At 38.3% G+C, this 25186-nt stretch overlaps 1 long non-coding RNA gene across 1 annotated transcript; it reads right to left on the reverse strand.

Annotated features, from left to right (window-relative positions):
• Nucleotides 1-5237: 5237 nt before the first annotated feature.
• On the reverse strand, nucleotides 5238-25049 carry LOC112421713 (uncharacterized). Its single transcript, XR_003011924.2, has 3 exons — nucleotides 24955-25049; nucleotides 5740-5832; nucleotides 5238-5256 (listed from the first exon to the last, which is right to left on the reverse strand). It is a non-coding gene; the product is annotated as an uncharacterized lncRNA (long non-coding RNA).
• Between the last annotated feature and the right edge of the window lie 137 nt (nucleotides 25050-25186).

Below are 25186 nucleotides of genomic sequence, written 5' to 3' on the forward strand. Positions count from 1 at the left end.
AATAATAATAAATAAGTAAATAAAATAAAAACGGTTTGGTATCGAATACCTATCTCTTCAAATACTATGAATCAAAAAAAAAAAAATACTCTTCGAAAATATTTGCGAATATGTATCCACAAAAGTATTAAAATTAATTTTAAAATTTTTAAAAAATAAAAAAATTTAGTGAACATATGTAGAATGTTTCACATATATACGCAAATATTTAGAAGATATTTCACAAATATATATCTTAAAAAAGATGAAGTGTGGAAAAAGGTGAGACCATATTAAAATTTAATGGTCACTATAAGATAAAATATTTAGAATTTTGTTTTTAGTCCTATAAAATAAAATTACATTTTTTAGTCCTTCTGACATTTTCCTTAAGCATTTTAGGGACCAAAAATATTGACAGAAATTTTTTACATGGACTAAAAATGATGATTGAAAATTTTTATAGGGACCAAAAATGCTGACGGAAAATTTATAAAGACTAAAAAGTGTGATTTTATTTTGCAGGGGCTAAAAACAAAATTCTGAATATTTACAGAGACTATTTGCTAAATTAATCCAAATGAATATGATTTAATTTAAGATGTAGATAGGTAAAGTTGTCCCTTGATGAATCAAACTTAAAAGCTATATAATTTATGAATGAATGTAATGGAAAAAAAAAAAAAAAGAGACTCGGTCGGTTAAACAAAATTTGTTTTTTTTAACAATCAAACAAAATTTGTTTTGACTTAACTTACTTTAATGATGATTTTGTCATATATTAATAAAGAATAATAAATGCAGATTTTTTCTAAATATTTCTTTTTGGTCTTGCAGCCTTGTGGTTAGAGCTCGCAGAATTTGATTATGGAAAAATAGAGTGTTTGGGGTTCGAACTCTGACCCATGCATATAATATACAATATCCTACCAAATGAATTAAGTTTACGGAATAAATATTTTATACGTATACAAGTTTGATTATAAATCTTTTTATTAACGTATCTTAGTCATTTCATACATAATAAATCTTTTATAAATCGTTTTTTAATTTCTTTTTCTTACCTGCAACAAAATTATAAGATGATTTTTCAAAGCAAAAATTTGCCAAGCAACCTCTCAGGGAAAACATATTTGAAGTTAAAGTATTTTTTTATATCTCGTCAATAGACTTATCTTTATCAGTTGTATCGACTTTATTCAACATCTCGATTATTACGTTTTCTATATCTAGTATAACCATTTTCATCAATTGTAGTGTTGTAAACTAAAAGCGTTTTGGGTAGTCTTTGGAACATTTATCATAATTCATGCATGGTGATCTCTGATTAATTTATCCACAAGGTTCGTGCATCATCAATGACATGAGTGCCTCTAACAATTTCGAATATCACTTCATACAAAAAAGAAAGTTGTGTTTCTGACATCAAAAGTTTTCTAAAGACATAAGTAAAATATTAAAATGCCCTCAACGGTAGTTAACTACCATGGAGAATCCGACGGTAATTAACTATCGTTGAAGACCCAACGATAGTTAACTACCGCTAAAAAATTGTTATTTTATTTACAATTCAATAATACTTAGCAAAAGGCTCAGCATTTTTCCTTATCACTCAAATTGTAGATTACCACCGCCACCAATGATCCCTTAATCTCACCATAAATTTTCCCACGTTTTCTTTATTATATTTTTTTGATGTAGAATCCAAATTGAGTTTTTCAGTTTAAGATGTTATATTGTTTTCTACTCATAGAAGATCTTATAAAATCTTCAATATAATTTGAAAAAAAAAAATAGTAAGTGAAGCACCTAAGATAACATATCACCGTCATAATCAAACCACATCCTTTTCTTTTTCTACTCAAACTTTTGACTCAACCATGAAAACCCATTTTCCTTCGGCGCAAACTCAAACGTCACAACCTTGAACTATGATCCATGAATTCGTAGGGTGTTAGAAGAAGAAATGGCCGATAATAAACGTTAGTGATTTATGGAAATAAGAAATTGACTTATTTATCAAATCATAATAGCTAGCCTGTTATGAATAAGGAACAACCGAAGAAATGAATTGTAAACAGAAAAACAATTTTTCAGCGGTAGTTAACTACCGTTGGGTTCAGCGGCGGCGGTTAACTGTCGGCGGTTTGCCCAACGGTAGTTAACTGCTGCTGGGACATTTACGTATTTTACTTATGTCAATAGGAAGTATTCATGGTAAAAAAACAAATTTTTACAAAAAAAATATGTGCATGTGAAAGGTATCTTTTCGCAGTTCAATTGTTTACATCTAAAAAACAAATAAATTATTCGTACAACATCCAAAGACGACAATATAATAAAGAAATATAAATATGTAATTAACACGACTCTTGTCGGCATCAAATTTTCCAAAAAGTTCACCTTTTTCTCAAAGCATCCATCAATTGATCCAACTTCACTTCAAAGATTGCAGATAATATCATGTTCTTCGTTCGTCTTTAAACCATGGATTTTGATAAAATATTGTACTTATCTCCAATTCGAATCACGCGTAATAGTGATGAAGAGATTGGGATAATCATATGAAAGATTATCAATATTTTATAATCAAAGTTGATAGTATTATTTTATAATCAATATTTGTCACACCCTGTATTTCTAACATATGAAAGATTTGAATCTCTAACATTGTGTAGCAATCCACAAAGAAATGTTGGAATAGTCTTCTGAAGTGTACAATGTTACCATACTTAACATGTTTATTGTCTTGAATCCTGTACAAAATGAATACCATCAAAGCAACCTTTTTCCTTTTACGTTCAATATTCTCGTGGTCTTCTAATCTAATTTTTATATCTACATGGTATCCATCTCCACCAAAAGAAAACAACAATGGATATTGAACTGACATAGATGAAACATATGTCTCATAAATTCGTTCGAACTCCCCACAAAAATCTAAACAATAAGCTCTCGACTATTAGTGTTACAACTTCATCACACGTAATAAAATTATGTGTTCTAGAAACCTTCAAACGGTTTGCTAAATAGTTTGATATAAAATTGCTGAATAAAATTATGTGTTCAACGTGATCCTTAACGTCATCGCCACGTGGGTAAAACCATGTCAACTCAATGATGAAGTGGGGCCAAGGACCTTTTTCAAACAATTTTTTTTTTTTGCAGGGATGTATTTGAAAGTTTTTTTTTTACAGGGACGAAAATCAAAATTTGATCAAATTACTAGGACGATTATCATATTTAAGCCTAAAATTAATCATTTTGAATAATAAGTTAAATACCAAAATAACTTTAAAAACTATTATACTTGAAATACTTCATTCTATCTATCTTTGGCCTTATTGTGTGTATATATACAGTTGTGTGAATTAATGGCGTAGAATTAGAATCCAACATCAGACTACCCATGCGATGAAAGTTTTGACCATTAAGAACGAACTATGATAGTCCATCTCCATCGTTTATTGTGTGTTCAATCATATTTTCCATCAATATGAACAAAAACATATTATTGTAATCCCTAATATTATTGTATTAAAAATTGAACTATTTAATATTTTAATGAATAGTTTTTCAATTTAAAGACTTTAAAGTGTGTTTTAAAGAAACTCGTCAGCAAGACCTAATAGTATATTACAAAAGTATTTCCACTTCTATGTTTCTCCCTTATTACATTTTTTTTTATAGTTTACATTATCTTATTTTTGTAGTTTAATTCTTAACTAGGAAGAATCATGTATTATGGCACATGTTTCATAAGATATCATTGTTATATTAATTGTTATTAAAATATGAAATTAATAATATATTTGATTAATTAAAAAAATATAATATTATATTTAACTGATATAGCCAAAATTAAATAACATAAGTAGTAAACAATTTGTTTTTCATAGAACGACTTAGTACTTTCAATGGAATTGAATGAAATGGTTATAATCATCATAATTTAGTTTTTGATACGTACATCAAATTGACAGGATTAACTTTTGCAAATGAGTGACATTTGTAAGTCATAAATCGGTGAAAGATTAACCTTTACATGATTAACTTTTGCAATTGTAGTTTCAATATATTCCAAAAACTCATAAAACTTTTTTTAGCAAAAAACACTTATTGCATACAATTTTGAATCGGTTACGATTATTAACATATGTCTGCTCAGTATCAGAATTCACAATAGCCTCCCAAGAAACAATAACCGTCTTCACCACTTTCACTTGATTTGATCTTTTTCCCATCTTTGCCTTTGAGATTTTTAACTTTGCAATCTGTCTTACATTTTGCTCTAACATTTTTTCTGATGTGAAATTCACACAACAGAGTAGTAGCCTCGGGGAAAACAATATTAACATCATTCATCAAAGCATTGTTCCAATAAGTGACCATGACTTTGGGTGAAATATCTTTGGATTTCAACAAATCATGGCACCTCTCTATAGCCCAACTGACCTTATCCTCTTTCTCAAACATCATATAAGCAAATGCAATAGAGAACATCAACTCGGTAGAAGTTACGCCAACAAACTCAAGAAACGAAAGACGGTATTTGTTGGTCTTATAAGTCAAATCCAACACAAGCACATGAGAGAATGTGTTAAACAACTTGATGGATTCAGGATGCGCCCAGAAAATATCTTTGTTATCATCGGAATCTGCATGCTTCCTATAATGATACACATACTCCCTCCGTCTTTAAATATAAGCAAAATTGACTTTTTAGGTTCATTCATTTAATGATGTATGTGTAGATTTTGCTTATATTTAAAAACGGAGGGAGTACTTATTATCAACCAAGGATTTTATGAGATGTTGTATTTATGATCTTGGACCCCTTATAGATTGCATATACATGTAACATGCATTATAAATATGCTTGATAATACTTGTAGTTCGACGATTCATATTCCTTAAATTGATAAGAATATGTCTTGGAGGAACCAAACAGTCTGTCAAGGCACGAAGGTGACTACTGTCATTTGCAGTGGCGGAACCAGACAAAAATATTTGGGATGGCCGCCATCAAAATAAACTAGAATATATAAATCGTTTTGCATATAACATATTCCAGGCTCACGTTCTAAATAATTCTTAATGTGTTTCGGTATAACTCTATTTTTCTTTGAAAGATAAGGCTCATTTTCTTCAATTCTTGAATTCTCACAAACTTGTTCAGGTTCAGAAGAAGAAATTATAACGTCTTCATCATTTTCAATATCATTGGCCTTCCTCTTGTAAAATGAATAGATTTTTTGATTCTTCATCTTGATTCTTCTGTTGCAAAGAAACAAATTTATCATTACAAAATGATGTAAGAAGTCAAACATGAACCAAAACTACCCCAAATGAACATATGAAGCATAGAGTAAGAAGTCAAACAAACAACATTATAAGCTGCATAAGTCAATATTGAAATAAAGAATCCTCTTGGCCCATAAGCATAAAAAAATTTCTATAACATATCAAAACCATTTCTATAATTCTCATAAATAAGATTAGCCAAAATACTCTTTCCACCACTACCATTATAACTACCTTGAACCATCAGTCTTTGACTCATAACATCAATTGGGGTCTACACTAATTGTGCATGTATAGCAGAAGACCAGAAGTAACACTAACTGCAGCACTAGCTATAGCAGCAGCAGTGTTATCCGAGAAACCCAATTCAACAAACGCAAAACTAAAAAATAAATAAATAACTGGACACTGACATTTTCCTTAATTATGTTAAGATATGAATTTTAAAAATAGTACCTGCAATTTCACAAAGTAGGATCTTAGCTAGATGTTAGCACATGGTCCCGTTATTCGAATTCAGTCACTCCTAACCCCACGCTCTCAATTGCCCTGCAAAACCATTACTCTATATTCAATATCTACAATGGAAAACATACATAAAAACCTTGATTTACCTGAGCAGTAGTATTATTAACAAAAATAAAAAATCCCCTTTTGTTTTGATTAGGGTTGTTATACCCTGTTTTTGGACCTAAAAATATTGGGCCCAATTTCATTTCAAACTTTGTCAATTATCAAATTTCAACTGCACAGTTCAATTTGTCTCTGTCTCGCAGTATTTTCAATCACAATTTTACCTATGTTTTTCTTGCATAAAACCTTTCAAAATGTCTTTACTTGTCTTGTAAGTCATTCAAAAGTGTCTCTGAATCATTGCATTGCTTTTTCTACAGTTTATTTCAAAATTTGCAAAAAGTCATACAGAAGGGTATTTTGGACATCTCCTGCAGTGGGACCCATTTTCATCCTTGTGACTGTCTCTGAGTCTTTTCGAATTGTTTTTTACATTTCATCAGTAAACCTTGTTAAAATTCATTTCAAACTTGCGTCTGAGTCAGTGTTGAGTCAATTTCAATCTGTTTAGGTCGTTTTTAGCCCTAGGGGCATTTTGGTCATTTCACATAAAATTTTGGCATGGGGAGGTTACTTTGAAGTACCTCATTTAGGCCATTGGTTCGTTTTAGTCCGTTTTGTCAATTTTATTTTTTGTTTTTTGTTTCACTTTACGTTTGGTCAAATTATGTTTTTTATTCAAATTTTATTTTTAATTGCATTTTGGTCCCTCAATTGAGGTCCCAAAATTGCATTTTTGTCCAAACTGTTTTTTGTTTATTTCATTTCAAGTTTTTTTAATTTTGCAGTCCAGTCCTTGTCATTTTCACAATTTGCAGATTGGTCCTTAAATAAAAATAGCAAGCAGCGCCCAAGTAAGCAAGTCCAGGATACGTGTCAGTTCTCCATTGGCCAAACAGTACACTTGTCAGCTATAAAAGCAACACAGTGTCAATGAATTTCACACGTTTTTCGATTCATCAAGTGCCAACTCATAAACACAGAGTCACACTCTCTCTCTTGTCAGTTACAAATCAAAACAGAAAAAGCTTCAACATTCATCAATGGCGTAAACCTAACCTTTTCCAGAAACAGAAACTACACAAATTCAAGCTATTTTTCATGGATTCTCAGTGAGTCTTTGAAGAATCATCATCATTGAATCAGTATCTTCGCAATTCAAGGTGCGAATTCGCCAAAGGCAAACTCCAGCACCGATCACGAAGATACAGTGAGGAAGACGAAGAAGAAGGAAAGATAATGAAGGTTTAAACCGGCGAAGAAGACGATAAAGCAAGAAACCAGCAGGAACACCGGTTTATTTCCGGATTCAAAGCCAAATCACATAGCATCAGGGATTGAAGTTTTCCAAAGCATTTCTCCATTGAAGGTTTCAACCAAAACCTTAGGTAAAACTCAGAATCTCTTCTCAAGATAATATCACTGTTAAACCTAAAAAACACGCAAGCAAAACAGATCCAAAGGTTCCAGAATTCAAAGAAAAACTATAACCGTAAACATCAAAGTCTAGATCCGTAAGGATCAACGTTTTGAAGGCGAGAATAAGCATCAAAAAGTAATCAAACGACGAAACGATGTAGATCTTTAAAGATCTAAACGATCTCATTCAAAAATCAAAAAAAATCATTTCAAAACCGTAAAAGTTTTTTTAAGATCTATGTCGTTTCAAGCCGTAATTGAAAAAACGAATGCTGGATTCGTGTTTAGGGTTAAAGGACGAATCAAAATATGCAAGAATCTTTGAAATCTGGAATTTTAGGTCACCAGAAACTGCATGAACTCGCCGGAGAAGATGAAGTTTCCGGCGGACCTTCAAGGTCTCCGCCGTAGCTTCATCCTCGCCGGCGGCGAGGTTAGAGAGAAGTGAGAGATGAGAGAAGAGGGAGGAACTTAGAGAGAGAAAGGGAAGTAGAAAAATGAAAAAACCGGAGCTCTGTTGCTTTTATAAGCCAGCGAACCGGACCGGTCCAAGACCGGTCCAATCCCTTTTGTTCCTGGCCGTTTGATCTAGGGTTTTAGAATCCTGGATCAATCGTGCGTCCCCTGTGCATCCGGGTCTGTTGGTTATTGGGCTTGGGCTTTATCCATTGTTTTTTTACGTTTTTTGCTCCTTTTGTGCTATTCACACTGTTTTTTTTGCTACTTGCACCTGTTGCTTGCTCACCCTTTTTTATAAGAAAATCCTAAAAATCCTGGTTATTTCTTGGTATATTCTTGGCATTTCTATGGTGTTTCTTGCATAAAAAAAGATGTTAAAGTGGCATGAACTAATTCCATGTGCTTTTACACTTTTGGTATGTATTTTGCTATGTTTTGTTCTTGACATTTTGATATTATGACATGGATAAAGGATGCCTAATATGGTGATGAATATGCCTCTGGAAATGTGTTTTTGTTTGCTGTTTTTGAATATGATTTTATGAATTTCTTGTTTTGCAAGCAACAAGTTTAGTCTTAAGGAATAAAGTGGCAAATTCCTCTATGAACTTGGTGTGATATTTTGCATGCACATGTCTCCATTAATTGCATGTCATGGTTTAAAACAAAATTTCTTTCAAAATTGCCATGATGTGATAGTTATGGGTCACTAGCATCTTTAGATATCATATCAAATGTCTTTTAGGTTTATTACCACTTTATTACTTTTTTTCTTTGCCATCTTTATGCATTTCCTTTTAATTACTTCCTACTATTGTGTGCTTTATGATTACTAACCATTTCATCTCATGTGCCATTCATTTCATAGCATTCCACCACTCTCTCCACTTTCTTTAGCTTAGCATTTATTTTTGCAAGTTTTAATTCATTTGGTAATGTAATTTGTTATCATCGGTATGTAGCTTGGCAAAGGGGCCATAGAATGTATTTAGGCAATTTTTGTAATATGGACTATGGACACTATGACGCACCGACACGCACACACTCACCTTAGATGTATGCATAGGATTGTATGTTTAGATAAGCGTATAGGTTTGAACACTTAGATAAAAATCCAACTTTTTTCCAAAAAGAACATGCAAATAACTTCACTTGAAAACCTTTTTGAAAATAAAATGGAGTCAAAACTCCTTATTTTCCCCTTTATTTTCTTAAGTAAAATTTTCAATAAATCTTAATCCTCCATAGACTTCATTTTGAAAAAGACTAATTCCACCTCACTTTTTCCAAATCTTATGCCCTTGAGGCCTCTCATCTCTATTCTTCAAAATCTCTTTTCAAACTTAAAATCAACCAACAAAAACAAAAACCATTTTTTTGAGAATGAACTACGAACGGTTTTGATCCCTTAAAAGGGTACGTAGGCAATGAGTCAAAACTCATCCAAGCCGAAATAAAATCAAATTCTACTTCTTCTCACCCCCATTCTTAACTAATCACACTTTCTTTTTTACAAATAAGCAATAAAATTAAAGCGTAGAAATAAACTTAGGAGAGCGGTTCTTATGGAATACCATAATCGCTCCGGGTGCCTAACACCTTCCCGTAGCGAAAACGACCCCCGAATCTAGAACTTTTTAAGGGTTTTTCTCCTTTTACCCTTCCCAAGAAAAAAGAGAGATATCAACGGTCAAAAGGTTCAAGTCCAATTAATGGCTTGGCACCCAAAAACCATGATAACAGAAATGGCGACTTCACTGGGGACTCTTTTTAGCGGGTCGCGCCTAGTTTTCCTTAGTTTATATTTACGCTTTGTTTTATTGCTTACATATGTGAATACTTGTTTACTTTCATTTGACGTGTGGGGTAAGAATATCAAAAGTCCTAACCCAGGCTGAGTGAACTTATGTTAGGGTAGAGATATAATCGACAATTCAATCCGGGGGTTGCCTCGTGTATTGGATTATGCGATCAATCTCACATAGCTGAGGCATTTTGAAGGTGATATTGTCGGCGTGTGTTGTCATGCTTAGGCACTTCACTTTCAATTGTTCGACGAAGCTATGAACCGTAGTTACCAAACCCATCCTAGCCTTTTTAGGACGTAGTGCGGTGGCTAAATTGAGTGTTGTCTCAAACTTTAGTCGTCACGCGATACTACACTCAAACTAGACCTTCTCACAAATAATCATGGAACGGGTGTCGTCCTGTACTACCATGATATATGTGAGAGAGGTTGCAGTTTGGGAACTGTGTTAGAACCTTGGTTACTATTATCTGAAGCCTTAGTTCACCGGACGCCGTGTCCATCCGTGGCCTTGTTACTTTGGATCTCAACCCACATTGTAACTAAACAACACAATCATGCATACATGCATTCATGCATAAACATTTTTTCATGCATTCATCGAAGGGTTTAAACAAATGGAAATTTTTGTAAATAACCACAGGTATGAAGAAGACTAAGTGCTACAAGTTCAAGGAAGTGGATTTGGTTAGTTTGAGAGAGTTGGCACTCAAGGTCAAGAGTCAAACAGGGTTCCGACTCCGGTATGGGGGATTGCTTACTTTGCTCCGAACCGATGTGGATGAGAAGTTAGTGCACACTCTAGTGCAATTTTATGATCCGAGCTTCCGCTGCTTCACTTTCCCGGACTTCCAGTTGGTTCCTACTCTCGAGGCTTACTCCAATCTAGTGGGTTTACCCATAGCCGAGAAGGCACCTTTCACCGGTCCCGGAACTTCTCTTACTCCTCTGGTTATTGCTAAGGATCTCTACCTCAAGACTTCCGACGTCTCCAACCATCTTATTACCAAGTCTCACATCCGGGGGTTCACTTCGAAGTATCTTCTTGATCAGGCTAATCTCGGTACCACTCGCCAGGACACACTCGAGGCTATTCTTGCTTTGCTTATCTACGGGCTCATTCTCTTTCCGAACCTCGACAACTTCGTGGACATGAATGCTATCGAGATCTTTCATTCCAAGAACCCGGTTCCTACTTTGCTAGCAGACACCTACCACGCCATTCATGACAGGACTCTCAAAGGCCGTGGGTATATTCTTTGCTGCATACCTCTTTTGTATAGGTGGTTTATTTCGCACCTTCCGAGTTCCTTCCATGATAACTCGGAGAATTGGTCCTACTCGCAGCGGATTATGGCCCTCACTCCTAATGAGGTCGTCTGGCTCACTCCCGCCGCTCAAGTGAAGGAAATCATCATGGGTTGTGGAGGCTTTCTCAACGTACCTCTTCTTGGTACTCGTGGAGGAATTAACTACAACCCCGAGCTTGCTATGAGACAGTTTGGTTTTCCTATGAAGTCGAAGCCCATCAATCTTGCTACATCTCCAGAGTTCTTCTTCTATGCGAATGCTCCTACCGGACAAAGGAAAGCTTTCATGGATGCTTGGTCCAAGGTTCGAAGGAAGAGTGTGAAGCATCTAGGTGTGAGATCCGGTGTTGCTCATGAGGCTTATACTCAGTGGGTGATAGATCGAGCTGAGGAGATTGGTATGCCTTATCCAGCTATGAGATACGTGTCTTCATCCACTCCATCTATGCCTCTACCTCTACTCCCCACAACTCAGGATATGTATCAGGAGCATCTAGCTATGGAGAGTCGTGAGAAGCAAGTGTGGAAAGCTCGGTACAATCAAGCCGAGAATCTAATCATGACTTTGGATGGTAGAGATGAGCAGAAGACTCATGAGAATCTGATGTTGAAGAAAGAACTAGCTAAGGCCCGGAGGGAATTGGAAGAGAAAGACGAGCTGCTTATGAGGGATTCCAAGAGAGCCCGAGGACGACGAGACTTCTTTGCCAGATACTGTGATTCAGATTCCGAGTCCGACGATGCTCCGACTACTTCCTATGCTTGAGGGCTTCATGTGTTTATTTCAAAGTCTTTCTTTTGAGAATACTATGTAGTTTTGATTATTTGCAAGATTTCTAATTTGTTTAAAAATCCTTCGATGAAAAAATAAGTCTTTCGCATTTGCATTTGCATATCATGCATCATATGCATCATGCATTGGTCGCAAAGGCTTCCAAGTGCTCACTACCTCCTGGTTTCTCTGCCACAGTGTGAAAAGTGGCTCGTGCTCAGAGAATTTACGAACCTGATAGAATTGATCGAACCAGAGAATACAGAAGAAAGAAAAGGGCTATGGAAGAAGAGAACACGCAGCTTCGTACCGAATTGGCATCTTTAAGGGAGGAATTGGCCAAAGCTCATGATGCTATGACTGCTCTGTTGGCTGCTCAGGAACAACCAGTTCCTGTAGTTTCTACAGCTGCAAATGTGACTCCTACAGTAACGACTGATCCCCGCTTTATCATGCCATCCGGGTATCCTTACGGACTTCCGCTGTACTATACTGCTAATACGGGGGCAGGGACCTCTGGTACTACCAACAGTGGCCCGATCCCAGGGGCAAACTTAACTCCAGTTAGTACCGCCTTGACTCAAGCCGCAACAACTGTTACCGAGCCCATTGTGAATGCAGTGCCTCTATTTGTCCATGCTAATGCGCACCACGGGAGTATTGCCACAACCGGAACTATGGAAGAGAGAATGGCAGAACTTGCCAAAGAGCTCCGACGGGAAATTAAGACCAACAGGGGAAATGGAGACTCCATTAAAACCCAGGATCTCTGCTTGGTATCGAAGGTAGATGTTCCAAAAAAGTTCAAAGTCCCGGAGTTCGACAAGTATAACGGGCTGACTTGTCCTCAAAATCATATTGTCAAATATGTCCGGAAGATGGGCAACTACAAGGACAATGATTCCCTTATGATCCATTACTTCCAAGACAGTCTGATGGAAGATGCTGCAGAGTGGTATACTAGTCTGAGCAAAGACGATGTCCATACTTTTGATGAGCTGGCCACTGCTTTCAAGAGCCACTACGGGTTTAACACTCGATTGAAGCCGAATAGGGAGTTTCTCAGGTCCCTATCTCAGAAAAAGGAGGAAAGTTTCCGTGAATATGCGCAAAGGTGGAGAGGGGCAGCTGCCCGTATCACTCCTGCTTTAGATGAAGAAGAAATGACCCAGACGTTCTTAAAGACCTTGAAAAAAGATTATGTTGAGAGGATGATCATCGCTGCCCCGAACAACTTTTCGGAGATGGTCACCATGGGAACCCGTCTTGAGGAAGCCGTCAGGGATGGAATCATTGTGTTTGAGAAAGCTGAATCCTCTGTGAGTGCATCGAAGAGATATGGTAATGGACACCACAAGAAGAAAGAAACGGAAGTGGGGATGGTGTCAGCTGGAGCCGGTCAATCAATGGCTACCGTTGCTCCTATCAATGCAGCTCAAATGCCTCCGTCATACCCATATATGCCGTACTCTCAGCATCCGTTCTTCCCACCGTTTTATCATCAGTACCCTTTGCCACCGGGCCAGCCTCAGGTGCCCGTCAATGCAATTGCCCAACAGATGAAACAACAGTTGCCGGTTCAACAACAACAACAACAACAACAACAGCAGCAGCAGTATACTAGACCAACTTTTCCTCCTATACCAATGTTGTATGCAGAACTTCTTCCAACTTTACTCCAGAGAGGACACTGCACGACTAGACAGGGTAAGCCCCCACCTGATCCGTTGCCTCCAAGGTTCAGGTCTGATCTCAAATGTGACTTTCATCAAGGTGCCTTAGGTCATGATGTCGAGGGGTGTTATGCTTTGAAGTATATCGTGAAGAAACTCATTGATCAAGGGAAGCTGACTTTTGAGAATAATGTTCCACATGTCCTCGACAATCCGCTACCAAATCATGCCGCTGTGAATATGATCGAAGTGTGTGAGGAAGCTCCTAGACTTGATGTCCGCAACGTCGCAACTCCTCTAGTGCCTCTGCACATCAAGCTGTGCAAAGCTTCTCTGTTCAGCCATGATCATGCCAAGTGTCTAGGATGCCTCCGTGATCCTTTGGGTTGCCATGCTGTTCAAGACGACATCCAAAGCTTGATGAATGATAATCTTCTGACTGTCAGTGATGTTTGCGTGATTGTGCCAGTTTTTCACGATCCGCCTGTCAAGAGCGTACCTTTGAAGAAGAATGCTGAGCCTTTGGTGATAAGGTTGCCAGGACCAATTCCTTATGTTTCGGACAAGGCAGTGCCATACAAATACAATGCTACTATGATAGAAAATGGAGTAGAGGTGCCTCTAGCCTCCTTTGCCACAGTAAGCAATATTGCCGAAGGGACTTCTGCAGTGCTAAGAAGCGGGAAGGTTCGTCCGCCATTATTTCAGAAGAAGGTAGCTACGCCAATCACTCCACCAGTTGAAGAAGCAACTCCAACCGTTGTTTCACCCATTGCTACAGATGTGAATCAGCCAGGCAAATCTATAGAGGATTCGAATTTAGATGAGATTCTGAGGATAATAAAGAGGAGCGACTACAAGATCGTTGATCAATTGCTGCAGACTCCTTCGAAGATATCTGTATTGTCATTGCTCTTGAGCTCCGAGGCTCACAGGAATACCTTGTTGAAAGTGCTGGAGCAGGCTTATGTTGACCACGAAGTCTCGGTAGATCGTTTCGGTGGCATAGTGGGAAATATTACTGCTTGTAACAACCTCTGGTTTAGTGAAGAAGAGTTGCCGGAAGTGGGAAAGAGTCACAATCTGGCTTTGCACATCTCGGTGAATTGTAAATCAGACTTGATATCAAATGTGTTGGTGGATACCGGTTCCTCTCTCAATGTAATGCCCAAGACAACTCTAGATCAGTTGAGCTACCGTGGGACCCCTTTGAGGAGAAGTACTTTCTTGGTCAAAGCTTTTGATGGATCTCGAAAGAATGTGCTGGGGGAGATAGACTTGCCAATAACCATTGGCCCTGAGAATTTCTTGATTACCTTCCAAGTGATGGACATTAATGCATCCTACAGTTGTCTGCTGGGAAGACCGTGGATACACGATGCGGGTGCGGTAACCTCCACCTTACATCAGAAGTTGAAGTTCATAAGGAATGGAAAGCTTGTTACCATTCATGGAGAAGAAGCATATTTAGTCAGCCAGCTGACTTCTTTCTCTTGTATTGAAGCAGGGTCTGCTGAAGGGACTGCTTTCCAAGGTTTGACCATTGAGGGTGCAGAGCCTAAGAAAGCTGGGGTTGCTATGACTTCATTGAAAGATGCTCGGAAGGTTATCCAGGAAGGTCAGACTGCCGGTTGGGGCAAGGTGATACAGCTCTGTGAGAACAAGCGTAAAGAAGGTCTCGGGTTCTCCCCGTCATCAAGGGTTTCCTCGGGAGTCTTCCACAGTGCAGGGTTTGTTAATGCTATCTCTGAAGAAGCCACTGGATCTGGTCTCAGGCCTGTATTTGTTACACCAGGAGGCATTGCGACAAATTGGGATGCCATTGACATTCCTTCAATCATGCATGTTTCTGAGTAATGTGTCTTGTTGCTTTAGTGCTTTGTTTTCAAAATAACAATCCTCTCGCTCTGCCCAAAGCGAAAGTGATATTTTCTGTAAGGGCATGTTTGTTTCGGCATTGCCGTTGATTAATAAAATTTTGTCGTTTCTTCCACGACTACTTTTTTTAGTGTTTTTTCCCTTGGAAACAATGGTAATGCCAGAAAAAACCAAAACGTCTGTATTTTCTTATTAATTTCAAAAATCTGCATGAAAAAAAAAACTCTTTCTAAAATCATCCAATCATTATATGCAGGTTGAACCATAATAAACCCGTTGAACACAGTAATCCTACGGTTCCTCCAAGTTTTGATTTCCCTGTGTGTGAAGCCGAAGATGAGGAAGGTGATGACATACCGTATGAGATTACTCGGTTACTTGAGCAAGAAAAGAAAGCCATTCAGCCTCACCAGGAAGAGATTGAGCTTATCAATATAGGTACCGAGGAAAACAAGCAAGAAATCAAGATTGGTGCTACTCTAGAGGAAGGGGTTAAACAGAAGATCATCCAGCTCCTCCGGGAATATCCGGATATTTTTGCATGGTCGTATGAAGATATGCCAGGTCTAGACCCTATGATTGTGGAGCATCGGATCCCCACCAAGCCTGAATGTCTTCCCGTCAGACAGAAATTGAGAAGGACTCATCCTGATATGGCTCTCAAGATTAAGAGCGAGGTTCAAAAGCAAATTGATGCGGGTTTCCTCATGACAGTTGAGTACCCTGAATGGGTTGCTAATATTGTACCAGTGCCGAAGAAGGATGGTAAAGTCCGGATGTGCGTTGACTTCAGGGACTTGAACAAAGCCAGTCCAAAAGACAACTTTCCATTACCTCATATTGATGTGCTCGTTGATAATACTGCTCAATCTAAGGTGTTTTCCTTCATGGACGGTTTCTCCGGTTACAATCAGATCAAAATGTCTCCGGAAGATAGAGAAAAGACATCTTTTATCACTCCATGGGGTACTTTCTGTTACAAAGTGATGCCGTTCGGCCTAATTAATGCTGGTGCTACCTATCAAAGGGGAATGACTACTCTGTTTCATGACATGATTCACAAAGAAGTCGAAGTATATGTGGACGACATGATTGTGAAGTCAACAGATGAGGAGCAGCATGTTGAATATTTAACAAAGATGTTTGAAAGGTTGAGAAAATACAAGCTGCGATTGAATCCCAACAAATGTACATTCGGTGTCAGGTCCGGGAAGTTATTAGGCTTCATTGTCAGCCAAAAGGGCATTGAAGTCGATCCTGATAAAGTCCGGGCCATCCGAGAAATGCCAGCTCCACAGACAGAGAAGCAAGTCAGAGGTTTCCTCGGGCGTTTGAATTACATCTCCCGGTTCATATCTCACATGACCGCAACCTGTGGGCCGATCTTCAAGCTACTCAGAAAGAATCAGCCTGTTGTATGGAATGATGAATGCCAGGAAGCTTTTGATAGCATCAAGAATTACCTGCTGGAGCCCCCTATCCTTGTCCCACCCGTGGAAGGAAGGCCTTTGATTATGTATTTGGCGGTATTTGATGAATCCATGGGATGTGTACTTGGTCAACAAGATGAAACTGGAAAGAAAGAACATGCTATCTACTATCTGAGCAAGAAGTTCACCGACTGTGAAACTCGGTATACAATGCTTGAGAAGACTTGTTGTGCTCTAGCTTGGGCTGCCAAACGCCTGCGTCATTATTTGGTGAATCATACAACTTGGTTGATATCCAGAATGGACCCGATCAAGTATATCTTTGAGAAAGCTGCTGTTACTGGAAAGATTGCACGCTGGCAGATGCTTTTGTCTGAATATGATATTGTGTTCAAAACTCAAAAGGCAATCAAAGGTAGCATTCTTGCCGATCACCTTGCTTACCAACCTCTTGATGATTACCAACCAATTGAATTCGATTTCCCCGATGAAGAGATCATGTATTTGAAATCCAAAGACTGCGAAGAACCGTTGATTGACGAAGGTCCAGATCCCAATAGCAAGTGGGGTTTAGTCTTTGATGGTGCTGTCAATGCTTATGGTAAAGGAATTGGGGCAGTCATTGTATCCCCGCAAGGGCATCACATTCCCTTTACCGCCCGAATTCTGTTCGAATGTACAAACAATATGGCTGAGTATGAAGCATGTATCTTTGGGATCGAGGAAGCAATTGACATGAGAATCAAACACCTCGACATCTATGGAGATTCTGCGCTCGTCATCAATCAGATAAAGGGTGAATGGGAGACCCACCATGCTAAGTTGATTCCTTATCGTGATTATGCGAGACGTTTGCTGACGTATTTTACAAAGGTTGAGCTGCACCATATTCCTCGTGATGAGAACCAAATGGCTGATGCTCTTGCTACTCTATCCTCCATGTTTCGAGTAAACCATTGGAATGATGTGCCAGTAATCAAAGTGCAACGCCTTGAAAGACCTTCACATGTGTTTGCTATTGGGGATGTGATCGATCAGGCTGGTGAAAATGTGGTTGACTATAGACCCTGGTACTACGACATCAAACAGTTCTTGCTGAGCCGTGAGTATCCGCCGGGTGCTTCCAAGCAAGACAAGAAGACCTTGAGAAGATTGGCCAGTAGATTCCTGTTAGATGGAGATATTCTGTACAAGAGAAACTACGACATGGTATTGTTAAGATGTGTTGATGAACATGAAGCAGAGCAGTTAATGCATGATGTACATGACGGTACCTTCGGGACCCATGCTACAGGGCATACTATGTCAAGGAAGTTGTTACGAGCAGGTTACTACTGGATGGCCATGGAGCATGATTGCTACCAATACGCCAGAAAATGCCACAAATGTCAAATCTATGCTGATAAGATTCATGTGCCTCCGCATGCTCTCAATGTTATGTCATCCCCATGGCCGTTCTCAATGTGGGGCATCGACATGATTGGAAGAATTGAACCGAAGGCTTCAAATGGTCATCGTTTCATCTTAGTGGCAATTGACTACTTCACCAAGTGGGTTGAAGCAGCATCTTATACCAATGTGACCAAGCAAGTGGTAACTAAGTTCATCAAGAACAACATCATCTGTCGATATGGTGTTCCCAGCAAGATTATTACCGACAATGGTACCAACCTGAATAACAATGTGGTGCAAGCTCTTTGTGAAGAATTCAAAATCGAGCACCATAACTCTTCTCCTTATAGACCTCAGATGAATGGTGCAGTTGAGGCCGCCAACAAGAATATCAAGAGAATTGTCCAGAAGATGGTAACCACTTATAAGGACTGGCATGAGGTGTTACCCTATGCTCTACATGGCTACCGTACTACTGTGCGCAGTTCAACAGGGGCAACCCCTTTCTCTCTTGTATATGGTATGGAAGCAGTTCTTCCTTTGGAAGTGGAGATCCCATCTCTCCGTGTGATCATGGAAGCAAAGTTATCTGAGGCTGAATGGTGCTAAAGCCGGTATGATCAGTTGAATTTGATTGAGGAAAAACGTATGGATGCCATGGCTCGTGGACAGTCATATCAAGCAAGAATGAAGACTGCCTTTGACAAGAAAGTCCATCCTCGAGAATTCAAGGTAGGGGAACTTGTATTGAAAAGGAGGATAAGCCAGCAACCCGACCCAAGGGGCAAGTGGACGCCTAACTATGAAGGTCCTTATGTTGTCAAGAAGGCCTTCTCCGGTGGTGCTTTAATCCTTACACACATGGATGGTGTAGAACTTCCAAATCCAGTGAATGCCGATATAGTCAAGAAATACTTTGCCTAGAAATATGAAAAGAACAGCGTGGTAGGTCGAAAACCCGAAAGGGCGGCCTAGGCAAAAATGCGCTTCCCGGTGGATCGAAAACCCGAAAGGGCGGTCCAGGCAAAAATAAGGGACAAAAAAATATATGAAAAGCTCGCTGAGATTGTACACAACTCAGGCAAGAATGAGCGTCTCGATGAGCCGAAAACCCGGAAGGGCGGTTCATGCAAAAATGAGATTGAAACAAAAGGCAAGTAACTATATCTGGCCAACCACCGTCCCCCTTGGGGCATCTGCTGCTGTTAATGACTATCTTCATCTAAAGCCTCTGTGCTTGTGAATTCAAAATTTCCAGGAAATGTAGTGATTACTGTGTTCAATGTACCACCAACCAATAAAATTACCATTTTCCAAGCTTTGTGAATCCGTGGAGTCATGCCTTTGGCTGACCACCACTCTTATACATCAATTTGAGCCTTTGCTTTTGTTTGAAAATTCTATTTTTTCTTCTACTTTCAAAGCTATATACAAAACATTTTCTTTCTATTTTGATAATGACAATGCTTGAAACAAACATTTTGAAAATTGAAAACCTTTTGTCTATTTTGAAAAGCAAACCTGAGCAACAGGGTACATTCAAATGAAACATGCATGAGCGAGAGTATGTTGATGTCTATTTCAATATATGTTATAAGCAGGTTCTCCTCCAGGATAGTCTGTGGTCAATGGCAAGAATGAAAAAACAGAACGAAAACGCATGAAAACAAATGAGCTCGCTAAGTTGAAAACCCGAAAGGGCGGCTTAGGCAAAAATGAGCACCCCGCTGGATTGACAACCCGAAAGGGCAGTTCAGGCAAAAATGGGGCATTGAAAAGAATTTATTTCCCTGGTGGATCGAAAACCCGAAAGGGCGATCCAGGCAAAAATGGGATGCAAAAAATGAAAATGAGAATATAACATGCAAAAAGCATTGACCACAGATGAAATGTCTACAACATACCCAGCACTGAAATGCCCAGCACAACGGCGTTTTCCCCAGTAAAGTCTTCCAAGATTCTATCTCCAGCAAGTTGCATACCTGCCTGCCCTCAGCCTTGGCTCCGATACGTCTCCCAACGACGTCATCTCCAAAGAGGATTTCCAAGAATGTGTAATATAGCACGAGCCACTACGTGCCCAATGCTCTAATGTCTTGTCTTCCCCGTGAAGTCGTGCCTACAAAATGCCAACAGTCATGCATTACAAGCATTCATACATGCATAATCATGCATATTACGTATCCATGCATTTAATGAATCTGTTATATCGTCCATGCATATTGCATTTCCAATGTCAACATCAGTCTCAATTCAATACTCATGTCAGGTTCTCTGTCGAAACTTTGTGAGCCAATAATATCGGTCAATTTCTACCTTTCAAATCAAATCGACGTCAAGTCAATCTCAATCTATATTTTGTCAGAATAAACCAATCCCCAGTGAATATGTTTCTGTTTGGTCAAGTGGCTAGTTCAAGTCCAGGAACAGCTTGTACCTATCAATTTGCTTATGTTATCGGTCAAGTGCCCAGCTCAATCCAAGAGCAGCTTGTACCTGTCAATATGTTTCCGTTTGGTCAAATGGCTAGCTCAATCCAAGAGCAGCTTGTACCCGTCTATCTGTTTCTGTTCGCTCAAGTGGCTAGCTCGATCCAAGAGCAGCTTGCGCCTGTCCATTTTGTCTTTGTCTCCGGTGGAGTAACCAGTTCGCATCCAAGAACAAGCTCACACCTGTTTATTTGCCTTTGCTTTCAGTCGAGTAACCAGCTCAAAGCCCAAGAGCAGCTCGCACTTGTCAATTTGCCTTGCGTTCAGTCGAGTAACCAGTTCGAATCCGTAAGAACAACTCGTACTTGCCAATTTTCTCTTTTTCCAGTCGGGTCACCAGTTCGAATCCATAAGAACAACTCGCACTTTCCAATATCCCCAAGTGAGTTACCAGTTCGAATCCATAAGAACAACTCATGTTTGTCCAGTAACCTCTATCCCCTGTGAAGTGACCAGTTCGAATCCATAAGAACAACTCGCAGTTGTCTGTTTGTTTCATCCCCGGTCAAGTGGCTAGTTTGAATCCAAGAACAGCTTGTACCTGTCCAGCTTGTTTCTAGTTTCCCGTTACTCTGCTATTCACTATCTTTGTCAATGTCCACCAATCCCGCAATGGATACGACATATTTTGTTAATTCCAATCCCCATGAGATCTTGCATTCATAATCCAAATGATGCATGGCATGCATATTATTTGAAAATGGGTAGGCGTATTTTTACGTCCAAACACAGTGCAAATGCTAATATTTAAGTATCTTCGTCCTGTCAAGCCAAAGGCTCCGTCTCTTGACTCTCCAGACAAAGAAACTTAAATAGGGGCAGCTGTTATACCCTGTTTTTGGACCTAAAAATATTGGGCCCAATTTCATTTCAAACTTTGTCAATTATCAAATTTCAACTGCACAGTTCAATTTGTCTCTGTCTCGCAGTATTTTCAATCACAATTTTACCTATGTTTTTCTTGCATAAAACCTTTCAAAATGTCTTTACTTGTCTTGTAAGTCATTCAAAAGTGTCTCTGAATCATTGCATTGCTTTTTCTACAGTTTATTTCAAAATTTGCAAAAAGTCATACAGAAGGGTATTTTGGACATCTCCTGCAGTGGGACCCATTTTCATCCTTGTGACTGTCTCTGAGTCTTTTCGAATTGTTTTTTACATTTCATCAGTAAACCTTGTTAAAATTCATTTCAAACTTGCGTCTGAGTCAGTGTTGAGTCAATTTCAATCTGTTTAGGTCGTTTTTAGCCCTAGGGGCATTTTGGTCATTTCACATAAAATTTTGGCATGGGGAGGTTACTTTGAAGTACCTCATTTAGGCCATTGGTTCGTTTTAGTCCGTTTTGTCAATTTTATTTTTTGTTTTTTGTTTCACTTTACGTTTGGTCAAATTATGTTTTTTATTCAAATTTTATTTTTAATTGCATTTTGGTCCCTCAATTGAGGTCCCAAAATTGCATTTTTGTCCAAACTGTTTTTTGTTTATTTCATTTCAAGTTTTTTTAATTTTGCAGTCCAGTCCTTGTCATTTTCACAATTTGCAGATTGGTCCTTAAATAAAAATAGCAAGCAGCGCCCAAGTAAGCAAGTCCAGGATACGTGTCAGTTCTCCATTGGCCAAACAGTACACTTGTCAGCTATAAAAGCAACACAGTGTCAATGAATTTCACACGTTTTTCGATTCATCAAGTGCCAACTCATAAACACAGAGTCACACTCTCTCTCTTGTCAGTTACAAATCAAAACAGAAAAAGCTTCAACATTCATCAATGGCGTAAACCTAACCTTTTCCAGAAACAGAAACTACACAAATTCAAGCTATTTTTCATGGATTCTCAGTGAGTCTTTGAAGAATCATCATCATTGAATCAGTATCTTCGCAATTCAAGGTGCGAATTCGCCAAAGGCAAACTCCAGCACCGATCACGAAGATACAGTGAGGAAGACGAAGAAGAAGGAAAGATAATGAAGGTTTAAACCGGCGAAGAAGACGATAAAGCAAGAAACCAGCAGGAACACCGGTTTATTTCCGGATTCAAAGCCAAATCACATAGCATCAGGGATTGAAGTTTTCCAAAGCATTTCTCCATTGAAGGTTTCAACCAAAACCTTAGGTAAAACTCAGAATCTCTTCTCAAGATAATATCACTGTTAAACCTAAAAAACACGCAAGCAAAACAGATCCAAAGGTTCCAGAATTCAAAGAAAAACTATAACCGTAAACATCAAAGTCTAGATCCGTAAGGATCAACGTTTTGAAGGCGAGAATAAGCATCAAAAAGTAATCAAACGACGAAACGATGTAGATCTTTAAAGATCTAAACGATCTCATTCAAAAATCAAAAAAAATCATTTCAAAACCGTAAAAGTTTTTTTAAGATCTATGTCGTTTCAAGCCGTAATTGAAAAAACGAATGCTGGATTCGTGTTTAGGGTTAAAGGACGAATCAAAATATGCAAGAATCTTTGAAATCTGGAATTTTAGGTCACCGGAAACTGCATGAACTCGCCGGAGAAGATGAAGTTTCCGGCGGACCTTCAAGGTCTCCGCCGTAGCTTCATCCTCGCCGGCGGCGAGGTTAGAGAGAAGTGAGAGATGAGAGAAGAGGGAGGAACTTAGAGAGAGAAAGGGAAGTAGAAAAATGAAAAAACCGGAGCTCTGTTGCTTTTATAAGCCAGCGAACCGGACCGGTCCAAGACCGGTCCAATCCCTTTTGTTCCTGGCCGTTTGATCTAGGGTTTTAGAATCCTGGATCAATCGTGCGTCCCCTGTGCATCCGGGTCTGTTGGTTATTGGGCTTGGGCTTTATCCATTGTTTTTTTACGTTTTTTGCTCCTTTTGTGCTATTCACACTGTTTTTTTTGCTACTTGCACCTGTTGCTTGCTCACCCTTTTTTATAAGAAAATCCTAAAAATCCTGGTTATTTCTTGGTATATTCTTGGCATTTCTATGGTGTTTCTTGCATAAAAAAGGATGTTAAAGTGGCATGAACTAATTCCATGTGCTTTTACACTTTTGGTATGTATTTTGCTATGTTTTGTTCTTGACATTTTGATATTATGACATGGATAAAGGATGCCTAATATGGTGATGAATATGCCTCTGGAAATGTGTTTTTGTTTGCTGTTTTTGAATATGATTTTATGAATTTCTTGTTTTGCAAGCAACAAGTTTAGTCTTAAGGAATAAAGTGGCAAATTCCTCTATGAACTTGGTGTGATATTTTGCATGCACATGTCTCCATTAATTGCATGTCATGGTTTAAAACAAAATTTCTTTCAAAATTGCCATGATGTGATAGTTATGGGTCACTAGCATCTTTAGATATCATATCAAATGTCTTTTAGGTTTATTACCACTTTATTACTTTTTTTCTTTGCCATCTTTATGCATTTCCTTTTAATTACTTCCTACTATTGTGTGCTTTATGATTACTAACCATTTCATCTCATGTGCCATTCATTTCATAGCATTCCACCACTCTCTCCACTTTCTTTAGCTTAGCATTTATTTTTGCAAGTTTTAATTCATTTGGTAATGTAATTTGTTATCATCGGTATGTAGCTTGGCAAAGGGGCCATAGAATGTATTTAGGCAATTTTTGTAATATGGACTATGGACACTATGACGCACCGACACGCACACACTCACCTTAGATGTATGCATAGGATTGTATGTTTAGATAAGCGTATAGGTTTGAACACTTAGATAAAAATCCAACTTTTTTCCAAAAAGAACATGCAAATAACTTCACTTGAAAACCTTTTTGAAAATAAAATGGAGTCAAAACTCCTTATTTTCCCCTTATTTTTCTTAAGTAAAATTTTCAATAAATCTTAATCCTCCATAGACTTCATTTTGAAAAAGACTAATTCCACCTCACTTTTTCCAAATCTTATGCCCTTGAGGCCTCTCATCTCTATTCTTCAAAATCTCTTTTCAAACTTAAAATCAACCAACAAAAACAAAAACCATTTTTTTGAGAATGAACTACGAACGGTTTTGATCCCTTAAAAGGGTACGTAGGCAATGAGTCAAAACTCATCCAAGCCGAAATAAAATCAAATTCTACTTCTTCTCACCCCCATTCTTAACTAATCACACTTTCTTTTTTACAAATAAGCAATAAAATTAAAGCGTAGAAATAAACTTAGGAGAGCGGTTCTTATGGAATACCATAATCGCTCCGGGTGCCTAACACCTTCCCGTAGCGAAAACGACCCCCGAATCTAGAACTTTTTAAGGGTTTTTCTCCTTTTACCCTTCCCAAGAAAAAAGAGAGATATCAACGGTCAAAAGGTTCAAGTCCAATTAATGGCTTGGCACCCAAAAACCATGATAACAAGGGTTATGGGAAAATTGAAATTGAAAATCAAATCAAAAATCAAATTCAATAACAAACATAAAGACATTGAAACAATATCATTACTTACTAACGCATGAAGAATCAAATTAAAATACACTTACAATTTTATTTTAGGGTTTGTAGAGAGATTGAGACCAATGAAAAATCAAAGTCAGAGATTGATGCAGAGAGTTTGCCGGTCACGGGATTGTCGGTGGGTAGGGCTGGCAATGAACCGAACCAACTCGAATATAGTTCGTAATTCGACTCGACAATTGGTTCATTGAACTTGGTTCATGAACCAAATGAGCCGAACTTGAGCTGAAAATTAAGTTCGTTAATTAAATGAGTTGA

This window comes from Medicago truncatula, chromosome 5, assembly GCF_003473485.1.
Source record: "Medicago truncatula cultivar Jemalong A17 chromosome 5, MtrunA17r5.0-ANR, whole genome shotgun sequence".
In the NCBI taxonomy this organism is placed as follows: domain Eukaryota; kingdom Viridiplantae; phylum Streptophyta; class Magnoliopsida; order Fabales; family Fabaceae; genus Medicago; species Medicago truncatula.